Source organism: Phyllobates terribilis, unplaced genomic scaffold, assembly GCF_046119375.1.
Source record: "Phyllobates terribilis strain yellow unplaced genomic scaffold, ASM4611937v1 Scaffold_1__5_contigs__length_1240528914, whole genome shotgun sequence".
In the NCBI taxonomy this organism is placed as follows: Eukaryota; Metazoa; Chordata; class Amphibia; order Anura; family Dendrobatidae; genus Phyllobates; species Phyllobates terribilis.
The window spans coordinates 68,734,538-68,750,959 of record NW_027362761.1 but is presented as its reverse complement, the minus strand read 5'-3'; the positions used below and the strand labels follow the sequence as shown (position 1 = coordinate 68,750,959).

Sequence of the window (16,422 nt, the reverse complement as noted above, 5' to 3'; positions counted from 1 at the left end):
GTACAGGCGAGAGAGATGCAACTCCAATCCAGCAGAGGCAGGGGAACACTGTCAACGTTCTGGGACAGTTTTCTGACACCCGCCCAGCTTACAGGCCCTGAGGCGCGGGGTACTCTCACAAGGAGTGGAAAGTTTCAAAAGATGGTGAGGGAGTACCTTGCCGATCGTACCAGCGTCCTCCGTGATTCCTCTGTGCCTTTTAATTATTGGGTATCCAAGCTGGACACTTGGAATGAACTCGCTCTGTACGCCTTGGAGGTCCTGGCCTGCCCTGCCGCTAGCGTGTTATCGGAGCGTGTTTTTAGTGCCGCTGGGGGAATTATAACTGATAAGCGCACTCGCCTGTCAACTGACAATGCTGACAAGCTGACCCTTATCAAAATGAACAAGGGCTGGATTGGGCCAGACTTCTCATCACCACCAAATGACAGCAGAGTAACATAAAGTCAAATCCACTGTGTTATTTCGGGAGGTGTATTCACATGCACCGCTTCACACCCACACATGGGTATACGCTTCCTCGTTTCGGCTGTTTAATCTTCTCCTTATCCTCAGCCTCCACCACCACTATACCACCAGGGTGCCAGCATTGCAAGTTCCTCCGTCCTAATTTTTGGCAGCTTTTGCTGGGAAAGCATAAGCAAATACCATGGGACACCCACTCCCCAATAATGGGACGTATGTTTGTAATATGCTGTACTGCATGGCTCTTGTAAGGGGCATTGCAAGTTGCTCCGTCCTAATTTTTGGCAGCTTTTGCTGGGAAAGCATAAGCAAATACTATGGGAGACCCACTCCCCAATAATGGGACTTATGTTTGTAATATGCTGTACTGCATGGCTCTTGTAAGGGGCATTGCAAGTTGCTCTGTCCTAATTTTTGGCAGCTTTTGCTGGGAAAGCATAAGCAAATACTATGGGAGACCCACTCCCCAATAATGGGACTTATGTTTGTAATATGCTGTACTGCATGGCTCTTGTAAGGGGCATTGCAAGTTGCTCCGTCCTAATTTTTGGCAGCTTTTGCTGGGAAAGCATAAGCAAATACCATGGGAGACCCACTCCCCAATAATGGGACTTATGTTTGTAATATGCTGTACTGCATGGCTCTTGTAAGGGGCATTGCAAGTTGCTCCATCCTAATTTTTGGCAGCTTTTGCTTGCAAGGCATAAGCTAATACTATGAGACACCCACTCCCCAATAATGGGACTTATGTTTGTAATATGCTGTACTGCATGTGACGCGCCCCCTGGGCCGTGTGTACACGTGTGTGGGATACCCGGTGCCGGGTCTCTGGGGTCTGTAGTCTCCGTGGCGGTGACCCGGTCCCGTGGCTCAGGCTGGTCAAACCAGTGGCAATCTTTCTTAGGTTTTGAGGTTAATTGTCCGACTGCGCCACCCGTGGATTGCGGTCAGGGAGTACCACCGCTGCGAGGCAGACCACTGAGGCTGGTGTTGTGTGCGCAGCATAAAATGGGATAACTCCCCTCGGGAGGAGTATAGCCTCAGGGCAGTGAGTGTGGATGATGGGGGTGATGGTGCACGAGCGCAGCAGGAATGACTCAGAGTCTTTGCAGTGCAGTTCAGGGTCTTTACTGATGATTATAAGGTAGACCCTCCTGGGAGTACTGGCTAGCATAAGAGGCCTGGTCAGTCTGTGAGCAAGCAGGAGTTCCCCTGGCCAGGTGGAGTTGTAGGCCTCCCCGTCTGTCTGCACTCTTCCTGGCTACCTTGCTGTAAGCGGGTAGAAGTAGCCCACGTCCCTGAGTGTACCGTGTAGTGCTCACCCGTATGGCTGGTGACTTGGGGCCTTCTGTTAGCCTCCGCTCCACGACGGCGGTGCTGGTCCCTTGCTTGTGACTGAGCCTCCGGGCTTCTATGGCCAGAGGACCTGAAATCCCCCGCCGGCTGGTTTCTGCTGCTGGATATATAAGTCCTCACAGCTTCGGACTCCTGTGTCCGGTTCCTATTGTCTTCTGCAAGGGCGAGCTCTGCTCAGCTTCCAGCCCCTGGTCTTTAGCTCCTAGCGCCTACAGAGCTCCTTGCTGTTACTTTCCCTTGCTCTCACTCTGACTCTGACTGTTCTCTGACTCACTCAACCCCGCCCCAGATCCAGTTTATAAGGGCAGAATTCTCCCCTCCCAGGACTGGGGCAGGAGGATGTTGCATGTTTAAGGGATCCTGACCAGGAAACCTCCCACTTGCTCTCCGACGTAATATCTCTATTACTGTGGTGACCAGACCCCTGGGGTGCCACACATGGCTCTTGTAAGGGGCATTGCAGTTCCTCATAATTTTTGGAAAGCCTTCCATTCACTGCTTAGGCCAACAGTGCATGGGAGACCCAGTTGCTATAAATCGAAAAAAAGGTTTAGTTAACGCCCTCTGACCTCCATGTCATTTCCAAGGGGCATTGGAGTGGCTCGAAATTTTTGGCAGGCATTGCACTCACTGTATGCCCTATAACTGTGTAGCCGAACCGCTCCTTTTGTTACAGAAACATATCCTACAAGACATATCTGGTTGACTGGCCTGATATTGATGTGAATGGTCCCTGTTCCTCCTGCTCTTTCTCCTTTGCCACCACCTCATCCATCATTTATCACCTGAAGCTTTGTTTTAACGGGAGTCATAGAACTGGGATAGTAGCAGGAAAACATACAGCAATCCTCGGAGGAGGTAGGATATGCGCCAAAACGCGGACCACCTCAGGCCTAGCCGCTACTACATACATGCGCTTGCATTCCAAGAAAACAAAGCAGATGCTAACTTCTATTATCATCATCATGCTCCTCACCTAGGCACTCTCAACTCCCCTGATGGAGAAGCCAGGGCCCACCGGAGGAGTCTGGTTCTCTGGTGGGCTCGTCCAATGCTGCCCTAAAGCAGGCCAGGCTAAGAAAAGTGTGGGGGAAGGTGACAGGAGAAATCAGGGCGGCTGGGGACCGAGTATGGACACCTGGCCGCCACCTGGCGGCTGGGGACCGAGCGTGGACACCCGGCCGCCGGGCGGCTGGGGACAGAGTATGGATACCTCGCTGCCGAAGCGGCCATGAGGTAGTGTCCAGCTTCGGCCTCCTCCAAACTAAAAGGCCCCATTTCAAGTGAAAGCTAGCAGTATGGTATTGCAGCCTGCGGGTGGGTGGGTGGTTGGCTGCATATTTTCGCTTGCATTGCAAGGAATGGGGGAGGTACAATTGAACACTGCCCTGGGACAAGGACTTGCACGGGGATAGTTGCAAGTCTGCATCTTCTGATGCGGCAAGGATCACTTCGGATGGGCACACTTTTAGGCAGTGACCTGGGTGTCAGAGATGCTTCCAGGGGTCTTCCCCATGCTGTTCCCATGTCTTTTTAGCACTGTATGCATGTGTCACACAGCACATGGCCAGATAAGGTTGTAAAATGTTAAAATGACATTTCCCGGTGAATGCATTTGTCACGGTTGAAAGCAATACAAACGTGCAAAAACGCATAAAAAATGCTACTTGTGAACATAGCCCAAGGTGTGGAGGAGTATTTTTGTTTTTGGTTATTTATTTTACCTTATACACAAGTCTTTACCCTGGAAAGGATGTTCCTTAACCCCTTTCCGACCTGGTCAGTAATAGTACGCACCAGGTCGGGAAGGCCGGTTCAGCGGGGGCTCCGGCGGTGAGCCCGCACTGAAGCGAGCACATGTCAGCTGATTATTGGAATCGCAATCCACCCGCGGCTGTTAACATGTTAAATCTCTGACAGTGGCATTTAACTCGCGCTTCCGGGAGTCCTAAGCCCCGCCCATCAGTGACCCCGTCACGTGATCGCGGGTCACCAATGGGTGGGCATGACAACTCAGGGTCTGCAGCAGACGCCTGTGGCTGTCATGTCTCAATTGCTATGAGCGCCACCTAGTGGTCAGCGCTCATAGCAAGTGAGCATTTCTCCTGCATACAAGCGATCTGCTCATCGCTTGTATGCAGAAGAAGCAATCAGACAACTGCTGCTTCTAGTCTCCTCTGGAGACTATAGAAGCAAGCAGAAAGTGTAAAAAAAAAGTTTTTAAAAAAAAAAAAAAAAAAAAAATATATATAAAAGTTTAAGTCACCCCCCTTTCGCCCCATTCAAAATAAAATATATATATATATATAAAAAAAAAACCACATACACATATTTGGTATCGCCGCATTCAGAATCGCCCGATCTATCAATATAAAAGAAGAATTAATACAATCAGTAAACGGCGTAACGATAAAAAAAATTTAAACGCCAGAATTAAGTTTTTTTGGTCGCTACAACTTTGCAATAAAATACAATAACGGGCGATCAAAACATCGGATTTACCCCAAAATGGTATCAATAAAAACGTCAGCCCGGCACGCAAAAAATAAGCCCTCACCTGGCCCCAGATCCCGAAAAATGGAGAAGCTAAGGGTCTCGGAAAATGGCGTCATTTTTTTTGTTTTTTTTAGCAAGCTTTGGATTTTTTTTTCACCACTTAAATAAAAAAGAACCTATGCATGTTTGGCGTCTATGAACTCGTAACAACCTGGTAAAAAAGGGACCCAAAAAACAACTGTGGAATTGCATTTTTTTTTGCAGTTTCACTGCACTTGGAATTTTTTTCCCATTTTCCAGCACACGATATGGTAAAACCAGTGATGGTGTTTAAAAGTACAACTCGTCCCGCAAAAAATAAGCCCTAACAAGGCCATATTGAACGAAAATTATAAAAGTTCTGGCTCTGGGAAGAAGGGGAGCAAAAAAGGAAAACACAAAAACAGATAGACCCATGGTCGTTAAGGGGTTAACATATTTCACAGGAAAGCACTTTCACTTTCGTTTTTGAACGTTTTATTGTGAGCCTGTAAAAGTGGCTTAATACCTCTGACCACGTTGTTGACAGCAGTGACCTGGGGGTCAGAAATGCTTCCAGGGGCGATCCCCATGCTGTCCCCATGTCATTTGAGCACTGTCACTATCGTTTTGGGCACTTTTTAGGCTTTCTACAGACTGCCGGGGGAGCCGCCGCAAAAATGTTCGGGTCTCCCATAGACTAACATAGACTAACATTGGGCTCGTTGCTCGGGTCGAGCACCCGAGTATCACAGTGAGCTCGGCCCGAGCTTCGAGCACCCGAGCATTTTAGTGCTCGCTCAACACTAGTAATCATACCTTGCATGTGGCGGGTACTGTAGAGGAATTCACTGTGGGGGTATCATACTGTGTTTGGGGGGCACTTTTGCTGGCATCATACTTTATTATCTGTATTATTTATAAATTCAATGTTATTTTATCCTTTGTCATTACATATTTAAATTAGGCCTTTGGGCCATATGCTGTTTACTGCTCTGACATAATATATTATATTATTGCAGTATGCCCCATATATGATGTGCTAATTTTATTGTAAGATCTATTAATTAAAATGTACTTTGTTCGTGGGACAACCACTTTATGATTGTTTCCATATGAAAAGTTTCATCATTATATTTGATAATAAGGAAAAACTCTCTCAATTATAGACATTTTTTTTTTAATAAATATCAAGGTTGGTACGCGACTTAGTCTAAGTTTTTAATTTTGACCCTCTGTATATTTGAGTTTGACATCCCGGCTTTAGACCCTCTACAGCATATACTATTACATCACTACCAAATGAACAGTGCTCCTTGCCGTGCTTGATATAGGCAGCTGCGCTTCAGTGCTGTTGCGGTTAGGTTATGTCCTGTTCTGATTGTGTCTCAAGACGTCCAGTTGGTCTTGTGTTCTTCTTGGCATAGTTGCATCCCATGTGAATGCAACCGTTACACCCTGTGTATTTTTTAAAGTTGTTATATTTTCATCATTTCTTAGTTACAGCCTCTTTTATTTAACATACAGTAAATCAATCACATGAGATAAAGCAACTAACAGAATATTTCTGTTTATCACCTTTTTTACTTTTTAAACCCACAGGCATAGCACATGGTGTAGATGTATATCCAGTTATAGTCCACTAAGTGAAAAGATGCAAACATTCAACTTGCTGATCTTCCAAGTTTAAAGGGAATCTCTCAGCAGGCTGTTGCTACAGTGACGCGCCCCCAGGGCAGTGGGGTACTCGGTGCCGGGCCTATAGATGCCGGGGGAGGGATATGTCACAGTGGCAGTGTGGCACCCTGCTGTTCACAGGTACCACAGGACCCTAAAGGGTGCATGGATGGACTTTTCCACAAGAGGCCCTCACTACAAACAAACACCTCCACCCTTACACCTCATACCACCAGAGGGAGCCCTGATAGGGATATATATATATATGGAGGGTGGAGTTAGGCAGTCTGAGAGAGAGTCAGAGAGTGTGCTGCCACTGAGAGCAGTGAAGACGCAGCACGTCTTCTGCTGTATTGAGGGCCCCGAGTGTGGCCGGAGGCAAGGAGGAGAGGAGAGAGGAGTTGAGGGGGCAGAGGAGCATCATAGGCTCACCCCATGACATGAACCGGACACCAGGTCCGCGCCTACAGGGTCCTTTATACCCATTAGGGATCACCGGCATACCAGGAGGACTACAAGTCCCTGGTCGACCTGAAGCTAAACCCTTGACAGGACTAGGAACCACGAAGGCCCCCGGCGTCCAGGGATAGTGGTTGCCAGAAAAAGGTCCTATTACCAAGTGACAGGTGAAGGAACAGCACGACACAGAAGCTATGCCCAGTTGCAGGCTGGCCAGGAGCTTAGAGAGAGCGAGACACGGACCAGGAGGCCTTATACCCGCTCACTGGGGAGAAGTCCTGAAGTGCACCCTTTCTACCGAGTACCCTGGACCGTACCTGACATCCGCACCAGTAAAAAGTACTGAAGTGAATCCCCTGTCTCTGTCAGTTACTCCTGCTGCGCCATCTCGCCTGCACTACAAGCCCCAGCATCACCACCATCTGCACCTACACTGCCCCGGGGGCCCGCTCCGCCTGTGGGGAGCAAGAACATCCCAGCTGCCATCCCATCACCCCTGGAAGTCTGCAGCAGCGCTGGTAACCAATACCGGAAACCACAGGTGGCGTCACGAGACAAACTGTACACTAAAACCCCTTTTTAAAGAGAGACCCAGAGTACGGGCCCGGGAGCCGACTGCCGTGACCTCCTAAACAAGGTAAAAGACCCGGGTACTGAGTCCCCTATATTCCCCCTGGGTGACACAGCGGCGGCCCGGTCCGTGGCCCAGGGCGGTCAACAAAAAGGGGAAGAAATATTTATATGGGATTTGTAGTTCTTCGGAAGTGTTTGTGACTCCACCTGTGGTTTCTGGTAATAGGTACCAGCGCTGCTTCAGACCTCTGGGGCGGTTGATAGGGCAGCTGGGTTGGAACGGCTCCCCACAGGTGGAGCGGGCCCCAGGGCAGTGTAGTAGAAATTGTGGTGATGCTGGGACTTGTAGTGCAAGAGAGAGATGGCGCAGCGGAAATAAATGACAGAGGTAGGGGAGTGCAGTCATCCGAGTTTACTCACTGTTCTGTTTAAAGTTCCTCAGGTACACTGTACGGGTGTCAGCCTCTTGCGTTGCACTGCGTCTACCAGACAAGGGGTTCAGCTCTTTCTCAAGTATATCAGGAGCGCTTGACGGAACCCCGCTTTTGTATATTCCTTTCTAGACCGACTTCCCACGCTGGGTCTTCTCCCTCCTGCCCTGCGCTTCCCCACACGAAGTCCCGATCGGGTGCTCTGAAGTCCCTCTGGGCAACCTGAAGTTCCCGGACCTACTTGATGCCCTTCACGGCAACTAAGTTGAGGCTGTGGCAACTGCACCATAGAAGTGCAGAAGCCTCCGGTTTTCCAGCCGAGACCTGGAGTAACACGGCTGGTCCAGGGACCGGTTCCCTTCTTGCGGCCTGATCCCTCTGAAACTTGGCAGATTCGGGCATACGGGTGCCGTCCAGCACTCACCGTACCCCCTGGGATCCCTTATGTTACCGGAGCCTTTCTCCTCTGCTCCCCTCCTGGGCCTCTATCACTAGGCCCCACTTCTGGAGCAGAGCTCCTGAAGAGACTCTGCTCCCCTCCTCTCCTTATTACTCACTGACTGAACTCAACTCTCTCCACTAACTAAGATGGCTTCCCTATATATACCTATTCTCTAAGCGCTCCCCTGTTCTACGTCCTCCACCCACACCCACTACTGGTTCCCCCTCTCTTTGGTTCCCCCCACTCCAGCCAGGGACAGGGCAGCAGAAGAAGTGCATAATGCCCTTCTAGCCGGCCTGGAGTAGTGTAGTGTTGAATACGGGAGTTGGGGTCCCGGGCAGCACTCCCTCCTTACCTGAGAGAAGGAGACACCACACCTCTGGGTGAGGTGCAGTACCTCTGTGGCGACTGAACCCCCAGGGGAGCCACAACAGTATGTAATCTGACAACAGAATAAAGTAATGACTGAGACCCTGATTCCAGCGATGTGTCACTTGCTGGTCTGCATGGTGTCATTTTGATACAATAACCTTTCTTTGCTGCAGATCTAGGAGTGTTCTGAATGTTGAGCTCTGTATAACCCCGCCCACATCACTGATAGGCAGTTTTCTGTGTGTACTATATATTGACAGAAAGCTGCTAATCAGTGGGGGGAGGCGTGGTTAAAGAGCAGAAGGACTATGCGGCACAAGACACCTAGTCCTGTAGTGATAATCTCCTGCTGATAAAACACTGAGTTTATTGAATCACCAACACGCAGCCTATTAAGTGACACATCGCTGTAATCAGCCTCTACATCATGCTGCTATCAGAATACATAGCAAAAACCTGTTGACAGATTCCCTTTAATTTGCTTTCACATCCCATTTTTTGACTGTTTTTCCCTGTTTTTTTTGCCCTACACCTGACCTACTCACCATCACTGTCTGTGATCTGATTGCATGTACTAATACAAAACCAGGTTCAGTTGTGTCAACTTGACGTATCCGCATTTATACTCTAGGTCAGAGATGAGAAAAAGTTTTGCCAGCATGTCACAACTTATCGGCCTGCACAAATGCTTTTTTGAAGTGTACTAGAAAATGGCCCCTGTATGAGACAATATGTGGTGACACACTGTAAGGCCAATAAAAGTCTTCTTGTCATGGATGCTGGCAAAACTTTATATTTTCGTTGGTATTTTTTAATCTGGAAGGGGAAACCTAATCTTTTTTGTCCATGCATCAGGCGTTAAATTGAATTTTTGATGCTCATGCGGCCTCTTTCTATTTTAGCATTTATTTTCTAGATCCAGTAGTGACTTTACTGAAAATGTTGCCCACTTTCAAAAGTTAAATTAAACCTATACTTTTATAGTTCCATAATAAACTACAATGTTATTATGCTTCTTGGTGTGCTAGGAGATCCAAACGATGTTTTTGTGTAATAAAATAATGTTTTGACCTGAACTGTATGCAATTTATATCCAAATATTGCAAAAGGCAGTAGAGTTTAGGCTAGGTGCATAACTGCTTATTGATTGTGTTGGGGTTTTCATCAGAATTCACAAAAAATTAAATATCTGACAGAGTCCCGATGGAGCCATTAACTATTATGAGGCCGATTGAGCACAAAAGCTTGGCAGACCACGCGTGTCTCCATCAAAATCCTGTTTTTCAATGATTCTGATGGAAAACCTAACACAGTGCTCAGTGGAGAGCAATGTATGTGTGTGATCCAAGCTCTACAGACGTTTCATCAAGTTAATTCCATAGTAGTGTTCAGATGCATGTGTTTAGTTGTTGTATAATCAATTCTATAATTTTTGGGGGTTTGGTGTAAGGTTATATGAACAAAAAAAACATCAGCAGTTCCATAATTTTCTATTGGATCTATTTTTAACACCTTCACGACATACATCGTACATTAGATTGCAGTAAGGTTTGGCTCACATTTTATCCTGCGCTCTGCAGTGAGCTCTTACACCGGGGTTTCTGTGTAAATCTCAGAAATACTGATTCAGAGAACCCTCGACGGAAGATTCCCTGTAATGAAGCAGCTAGAGACACTGTGGATGCCACCGGGCCTATGATCTGATCGTTTCTGCTTTTTTAATAATGCATAAAAGTGCGGTCAGCCACAGTTCTGTGCATGTCTGAAAAGAAAGACATCGCTGAACAGAGGCCAGACGAAGTCCAGAGTAATGCTGCCTCATTATAGTGATTGGACCAGTCAGGGTTTCTTCTGAATCACATAATTCAGAGATTTAGGGATCACTTCCAGTTGCAATGAAATCGGAAGAATGCAATCTGATAAAAAATCGGATTGTATTCGGACCAATGTTATTCTATGATTCTGTGTTTATCTGCGATTTTTTTTCAGCTTGGATCAAATCACTATCGGATTGGAAAGAACTTGCAGCATGCTGCGATTGTAATCGCAAATTGGATCGCATTTGGCAATAAAACTCAATGGATGTGATTTTAAATCGGACTGGCCCAGTCATTACATCAGCCCAATGCAGGAAGTTGTAAGCCAAACCCATCATGGAAACCTATAAAAAAAGCACACGCCTCCATGGAGATCAGAAACATGGCGCCACACATAAATGTGGAGATGCTGATCATCCTTGTGCAGGAGCGACCTGAGCTCTGGGATAAAAGAGATTCTGCATATTAAGATCGCAGCAGAAGGGTTGCATATTGGACCCGCATCTGCAGGCAGATGTATCCCAGTTATGAGACAAGCTCCCGAGAGGATCAAAAGACAATGAGTAAGTACCCCAAAATCTGTTATGAATTTTATTGCTTTATGTACTTGTTACTTGTTTTTCTGATTCTTATTATATTTTTGATACAATTTATGATAGACATTATGAATTAGACGATATGATGTTAATGTTAAGTGCATTGATTGTATTTAACATATTGAACCAATATTTAAAATAATAATGTACTTTTTTTTACTCTTTTCTTTAAAACAGTGAATGATATAATCCGCAGCTACCATGATACCTACCGTCGTGAGCGGCAACAGAGGGCCAAAAGTGGCTCAGCAGCCTCCAAAAAGAGGCAATATATCTGTATGGAGCAGCTTAATTTTCTGGCCCCTATTCTGGATCTCCGCCCGTAAGTTTGTGTTTTGTTTTCTTTTTTGTCCATATTTGAACAATTTAAGTCCATTTTGTGCAACTTTACATTAAATAATGTATACTTTATTTTTGCAGAACCGACTCCAACATTCGTGACAGGGAGGCAGCATCACCACTGTTCATCCACCACAACAAACAGCACCAGCAACACGCACACAGGAAGTGGAAGAGTGGCGGAGCAGCAATCCAACACTGCCGCTGGATAACTCTCCAGTTGCAGCCCCGATCCCCCGAACACATCTGCGCAGGATGGAGCTCCCCATCATCACCACCAGGCACGAGGTTGATAGTAGGGTTTTAGACTATCTCTCGTGCAATGATGGGGAGGAGGCTCTTGCGTGCAATCTGGAGCTATATATGTGGGGTATTGATTGACTTGTGCTGCTCCATGCTCGCAATGCAATACATATAATTTTGGACGCATCCCCAAGACCGAACAATCCCCAGGAGGTCTTTGATGCCCTCGATGATTGGTACCGGTCCCCACGCAACCGTCTGCGATCACCATAGGAGGAGGAAGCCACCGTGGACCCCTCCAGACTGCCACCACCACAGCACCCCCTCTCGATACCAACACCGTTCCGAGGGGGTTGAGACAACAACCCATTGTGTTGGACCAGATGCCTGGTCATAGGCATGGGGATTGGGCTGCTCAGGGAGGCCAAATGGCCACCTTTTATCACTCGAAAAGGAGCAATGCTTGGCCGAAGGCTGGCCCTACTGAGGGGGAGCATTTTGGTGCTCATGCTGGCACTTACCATCACCCGCAGGAACACAAAGCTCTGAGGCACTTTACCCTTACCCTGCAGGGTCCTCTCACACCCAAGTAATGGATCCAACCTTGTGACCCACACAAGAATCTTTGTCTGGCCATCTTCCTTCATCAGAGCCAAGATCATCAACATACCACAATTCATAATAACTGTAGTGTGTTTATGCAGTTTTTGTGGTTTGTTGTAAGTGTGGCTATTATTTTTTAATTTTTGTTTGCCCTTTTTCGCATATGAAGAAATACAGTATGTTGCCTAATCTTTGTTTTTTTATGTAGTTAATAAACATTGTTTAAACATTACAGTCATGTGACATAGTTGGAAAAAAAAGTAATTTTATTTTACATCTAAATTGTAATTATAACTATAATATGCATTACTTTTTATGTTAAACATAGACAAGAACAAGGATAAGGCCAAAAAATAGACACGACCATCCATTATTATTTCATAGAAAGTCAACTTGCGCATTCTGCCATCCAGTTTCTCCCTCAGGAGTTATGAAATATGAAGTGTAAATATCCCTAATCTTAAGGCCAGAAGGCTGTCGTCGTGTAGTCAGGACAGATGGAGCAAGGAAGTGACTGGACACAACCTCTTCTGTGTCACGCCCTGCAGCATAACCATATTCATGTGACGCGCCCCCTGGGCCTGTGCTGTGCAGGGGATACCCGGAGCCGGATCGCTGGGGGTTGTAGTCCTCCGTGGCTGTGACCCAGTCCGTGCCCAGGGTGGTCAATTCAATGGCAGTCTTAATGTTGTAACGAGTGTCCGACTACGCCACCCGTGGATTGCGGTCAGTGGGGACCGCCGCTGCGCTGCAGACCGCTGAGGCTGATGTAGTTTGCGCAGCCGAGTATGGAATAACTCCCCACGGGAGAAGTATTGCCTCAGGGCAGCTAGTGTAGAAGATGGTGGGAGTGATGGTGTGAGCGTCCCAGTACTAATGGTGCTGGTGCGGCGATGAAACACAGAGACGTGCGGTTGCAGTTTCCAATGCTTTACTCACAGTTGTTATTCGTGTCAATCCTGCAGACGATAACTGCCCAAGCCGTGCTGCGTCCACCAGGTAAGGGACTCGACCAACTCCCAGGCAATTCCAGAGCGTGGCACAGGGCTCCCTTCCTTTCCTTTCTCTGGCCGTCCCCACCAGTGACCCACCTTTGTCCAGCTCCCTCGGGCCTTCTGTTGGTGAAACCTATCTCCGGTTTCCCTGACCCTATGCGGTATGCTTTCCTGGTGGATGTAGTGGGGGGTCGCACCAAGATGTGGTGACAACCTCCGGTCTTTGGCTAAGGAATCTGTTGCCTCCACCAATTTGGGTTCCGGTACACTGCTCTGCCAACCCTTCACCCTGTATCTCCTGGGCATATGGGGTTCCTTCTTTACTCGCGTCTCTGGGCCTTTCTCTGTGTTCCTTGCTTCCTTTCTCCTCTGTTCCAGTTCATTTCTTACTTTCCTTTCCGTTCCTTCTCCTCTCTCTTTCTGCTGTTTCTGGCCTCCACTCCAGGCCTGTCTCTGGAGCTGGGCCCAGACTGAGCCACAGCTCCCTGTCAGCCCTCTCTGGCTGAACTCCTGACTGAACTGAACACTGTCCTAAGATGGTGCCCACCTTAAATACCTCCCTCTATGTGTGAGCCCAGGTGACTAGCAACCAATGGGCTCCTACCTATGCCCAAAGACCCACCCCTATCTGCTCCTACACCACTGGGTGTACTTCCCCTCCCCACTACAGACAGGGACAGATGCTGTCGTGCCTGCACTCTTGTCTCGTGGGAGCACCGTTGACCTGTCCCTCGGAAATGGGGTGTGTGTGGTGCATGCAGCTAAACGAGTCCTGGTCCACACTCCATCCTTACCCGGGAGTGGAATATCACACCTCTGGGTCGAGGTGCAATACCCCTGTAGCAGCCGAGCCCTCGGGGTGCTACACATGCATGCGGGTAAAGTTATGTAATACCACACATGCCTTGATGACTCCATTAACAATATGTTCACTTAGTTGTAGGACCCCCAGTAGCACACGCCATTTTGCACAAAGGATGCAAAAGCTACACTCCACCATTCTGCATGCACGAGCAAGACAGTAGTTGAAACTCCGCCTCTGGTAATTGAGGGCTCCAAATGTGGGTACGGTCGCATCACATATCGAGATAATTGAAATGCCTCATCTGCAACAAACACATATGATGTTGGTTCACCTTTTGACCCCAGAAGAACAGATGGTGGTGGCAGAGCAAGGTCATTATTGTGAAGGCGGCGACCCATAACAGAGGTGTTAAAAATTCTAGAATGGCATGTTCGCCCATATGCTCCAATGTCAACTATACGAAACATATAATCACTGTCCACTAACGCTAAAAGTACAGCAGAAAAATACTGTTTATAGTTAAAATATTGGGACCCAGAGTTTGGTGGCTTCTTGATCCTGATATGTTTGCCATCTTAGGCCCCGATGCAGTTGGGAAATTGTGTTTCGGCTTAAAAACCATGTACAATTTGTTCCCAGTCTCATTGGCCAGGCTCCCACATAACATCTGAATGGAGTTTGAGTCATATCTGTGAACAGATGTGCTTGACAATTGCTGATATCGTCGACTTGCCTAGGAGGAATTTGAAATGAAGTGCAGCAAACGAAACCCCAGTAGCTAGGAACCTAATGCACACATGAAAAATTACATAATGATAAACTGCTGCATAATATTAGATAAACGAACAGACATTTCAGTAGGCCAACATTTCGGATTTTAAAATCATTTTTCAAGCTGGTGTTATAAAGTATTCTAATTTACTGAGATAATGACTTTTGTGTTTTCATTGGCTGTAAGCCATAATCATCGACATTAACAGAAATAAGCACTTGAAATAGATCACTGTGTTTGTAATGACTCTATATAATATATGAGTTTTACTTTTTGTATTGAAGAACTGAAATAAATTAACATTTTGATGATATTCTAATTTTGTGAGTAGCACCTGTACATCGCCGCATCCTTGTATTCTGGAAGGTTATGCCCTGTGTGAGAACCTCCAAAAGCTTGACAAATTAAGCTACGCTCATCCTTGTGTATTCATAAAACTTTTGAGGATGCTTGCATAGCTCATGATAGAGACGATGGAAGTGTCCTTTTGTTGCCCGTTTGGTCAGGAGTGGATGTATCCACTATTGACGACACCTCCTTGGAACACCAACAATTGGGTTGGGCTCACCATAGCATCAAGATAACACCCAGTGAAATAAGATCCACTGGGTAGTATTAAAGGTCAGGTTGAAGGACATTTGTAGCAAAAAAAATAATAATAAACAAGGTAACAGGGTTCTTATGAGGGAAAAAAAGAGCTCTGTCCCTGCCAAGTCTCACAATGTGGCTAAGCATTACTGTACAGACACATATGGGATAATGACATGTTCAGCAGATATTGTGTGACAAATTTTGGTGGCATTTTTACAAATTTCTGTGTGAAAATGTAAAATATGGGGCTAAAACAAAATTTTTGTGGTAAAAATGTAATTATTTTTTCTTTATTGCCCAATGGTATAAACTTCTGTGACACACCTGTGGTGTCAATATGATCACTGCACCCGTAGATGAATTCATTGAGGAGTGTGGTTTGTAAAATAGGGTCACTTTGGGAGTGTTCTGCTGTTCTGGCACCTTAGGGGCTCTGCCAATGTGACATGACACCCACAAATCATAACAGTAAAAACTGCACCATAATATGGCGCTTCTTCCATTCTGAGCTTTGTATTTTGCCTCAGAATTATTTTTTGACCACATATAAGGTATTGGTGCAAACAGGAGAAATTGCTCAACAAATTGTACCATTGTACCATTCATTTTCTCCTGTTTACCCTTGTGAAAATGAAAAATTTGGGGCAAAAGCAACATTTTTGTGGGAAAATGTCATTTTTTTATTTTCACGGCTCAACGTTATAAAATTCTGTGAAGCACCTGCGTGTGCAAGGTACTCATCAAACCTCTAGATAAATTCCTTGAGAAGTGTAGTTTCAAAAATGGGTCACTTGTGGGGGGTTTCCACTGTTTAGGCACATCAGGGGCTCCCAAAATGCAACATGGTGCCCACAGACCATTCTATCAAAACCTGCGTTCAAAAACATCGCTCCTTCCTTTCGGAGCTCGGCAGTGTGCCCAAACAGTAGTTGCCCACCACACATGGGGTATCGGCTGTCTTAGGAGAAATTACACAACAAATTTTGGGGTCCGTTTTCTCCTGTTGCCCTGAAAATAAAAACTTTGGGGCTATAGCAACATTTTTATGGGAAAAATCTTAATTTTAATTTTCACAGCTCAACGTTATCAAATTCTATGAAGCACCTGTGGGTTCAAGGTGCTCACCATACCTCTAGATAAACTCCTTGAGAGGTGTAGTTTCCAAAATGAGGTCACTTGTGGAAGCCGTGCGCCCAAACAATAGTTTTCCACCACATATGGGGTATCGACGTACTCAGGAGAAATTGCACAGCAAATTTTGGGTTCCATTTTCTCCTGTTACCCTTGTGAAAATAAAAAATTGGGGGCTATATTTTTGTGAGAATATTTAATATTTTCATTTTTTCCTTCCACATTTCTTTAATTAATGTGA

At 46.4% G+C, this 16,422-nt stretch overlaps 2 long non-coding RNA genes across 2 annotated transcripts in view; one reads left to right on the top strand and one right to left on the bottom strand.

Moving 5' to 3' along the window:
- The window catches only part of LOC141203943 (uncharacterized), a 31,314-nt gene extending 19,195 nt beyond the window's left edge, over positions 1-12,119 (top strand). Inside the window, exons 2-4 of the long non-coding RNA XR_012274970.1 lie at positions 10,279-10,669; positions 10,880-11,024; positions 11,123-12,119. This is a non-coding gene — a long non-coding RNA (uncharacterized lncRNA). The remainder of the gene's footprint in view (positions 1-10,278; positions 10,670-10,879; positions 11,025-11,122) is intronic.
- A 142-nt stretch (positions 12,120-12,261) lies between these two features.
- The window catches only part of LOC141204046 (uncharacterized), a 132,777-nt gene continuing 128,616 nt past the window's right edge, over positions 12,262-16,422 (bottom strand). Inside the window, exon 4 of the long non-coding RNA XR_012275072.1 lies at positions 12,262-14,473. This is a non-coding gene — a long non-coding RNA (uncharacterized lncRNA). The remainder of the gene's footprint in view (positions 14,474-16,422) is intronic.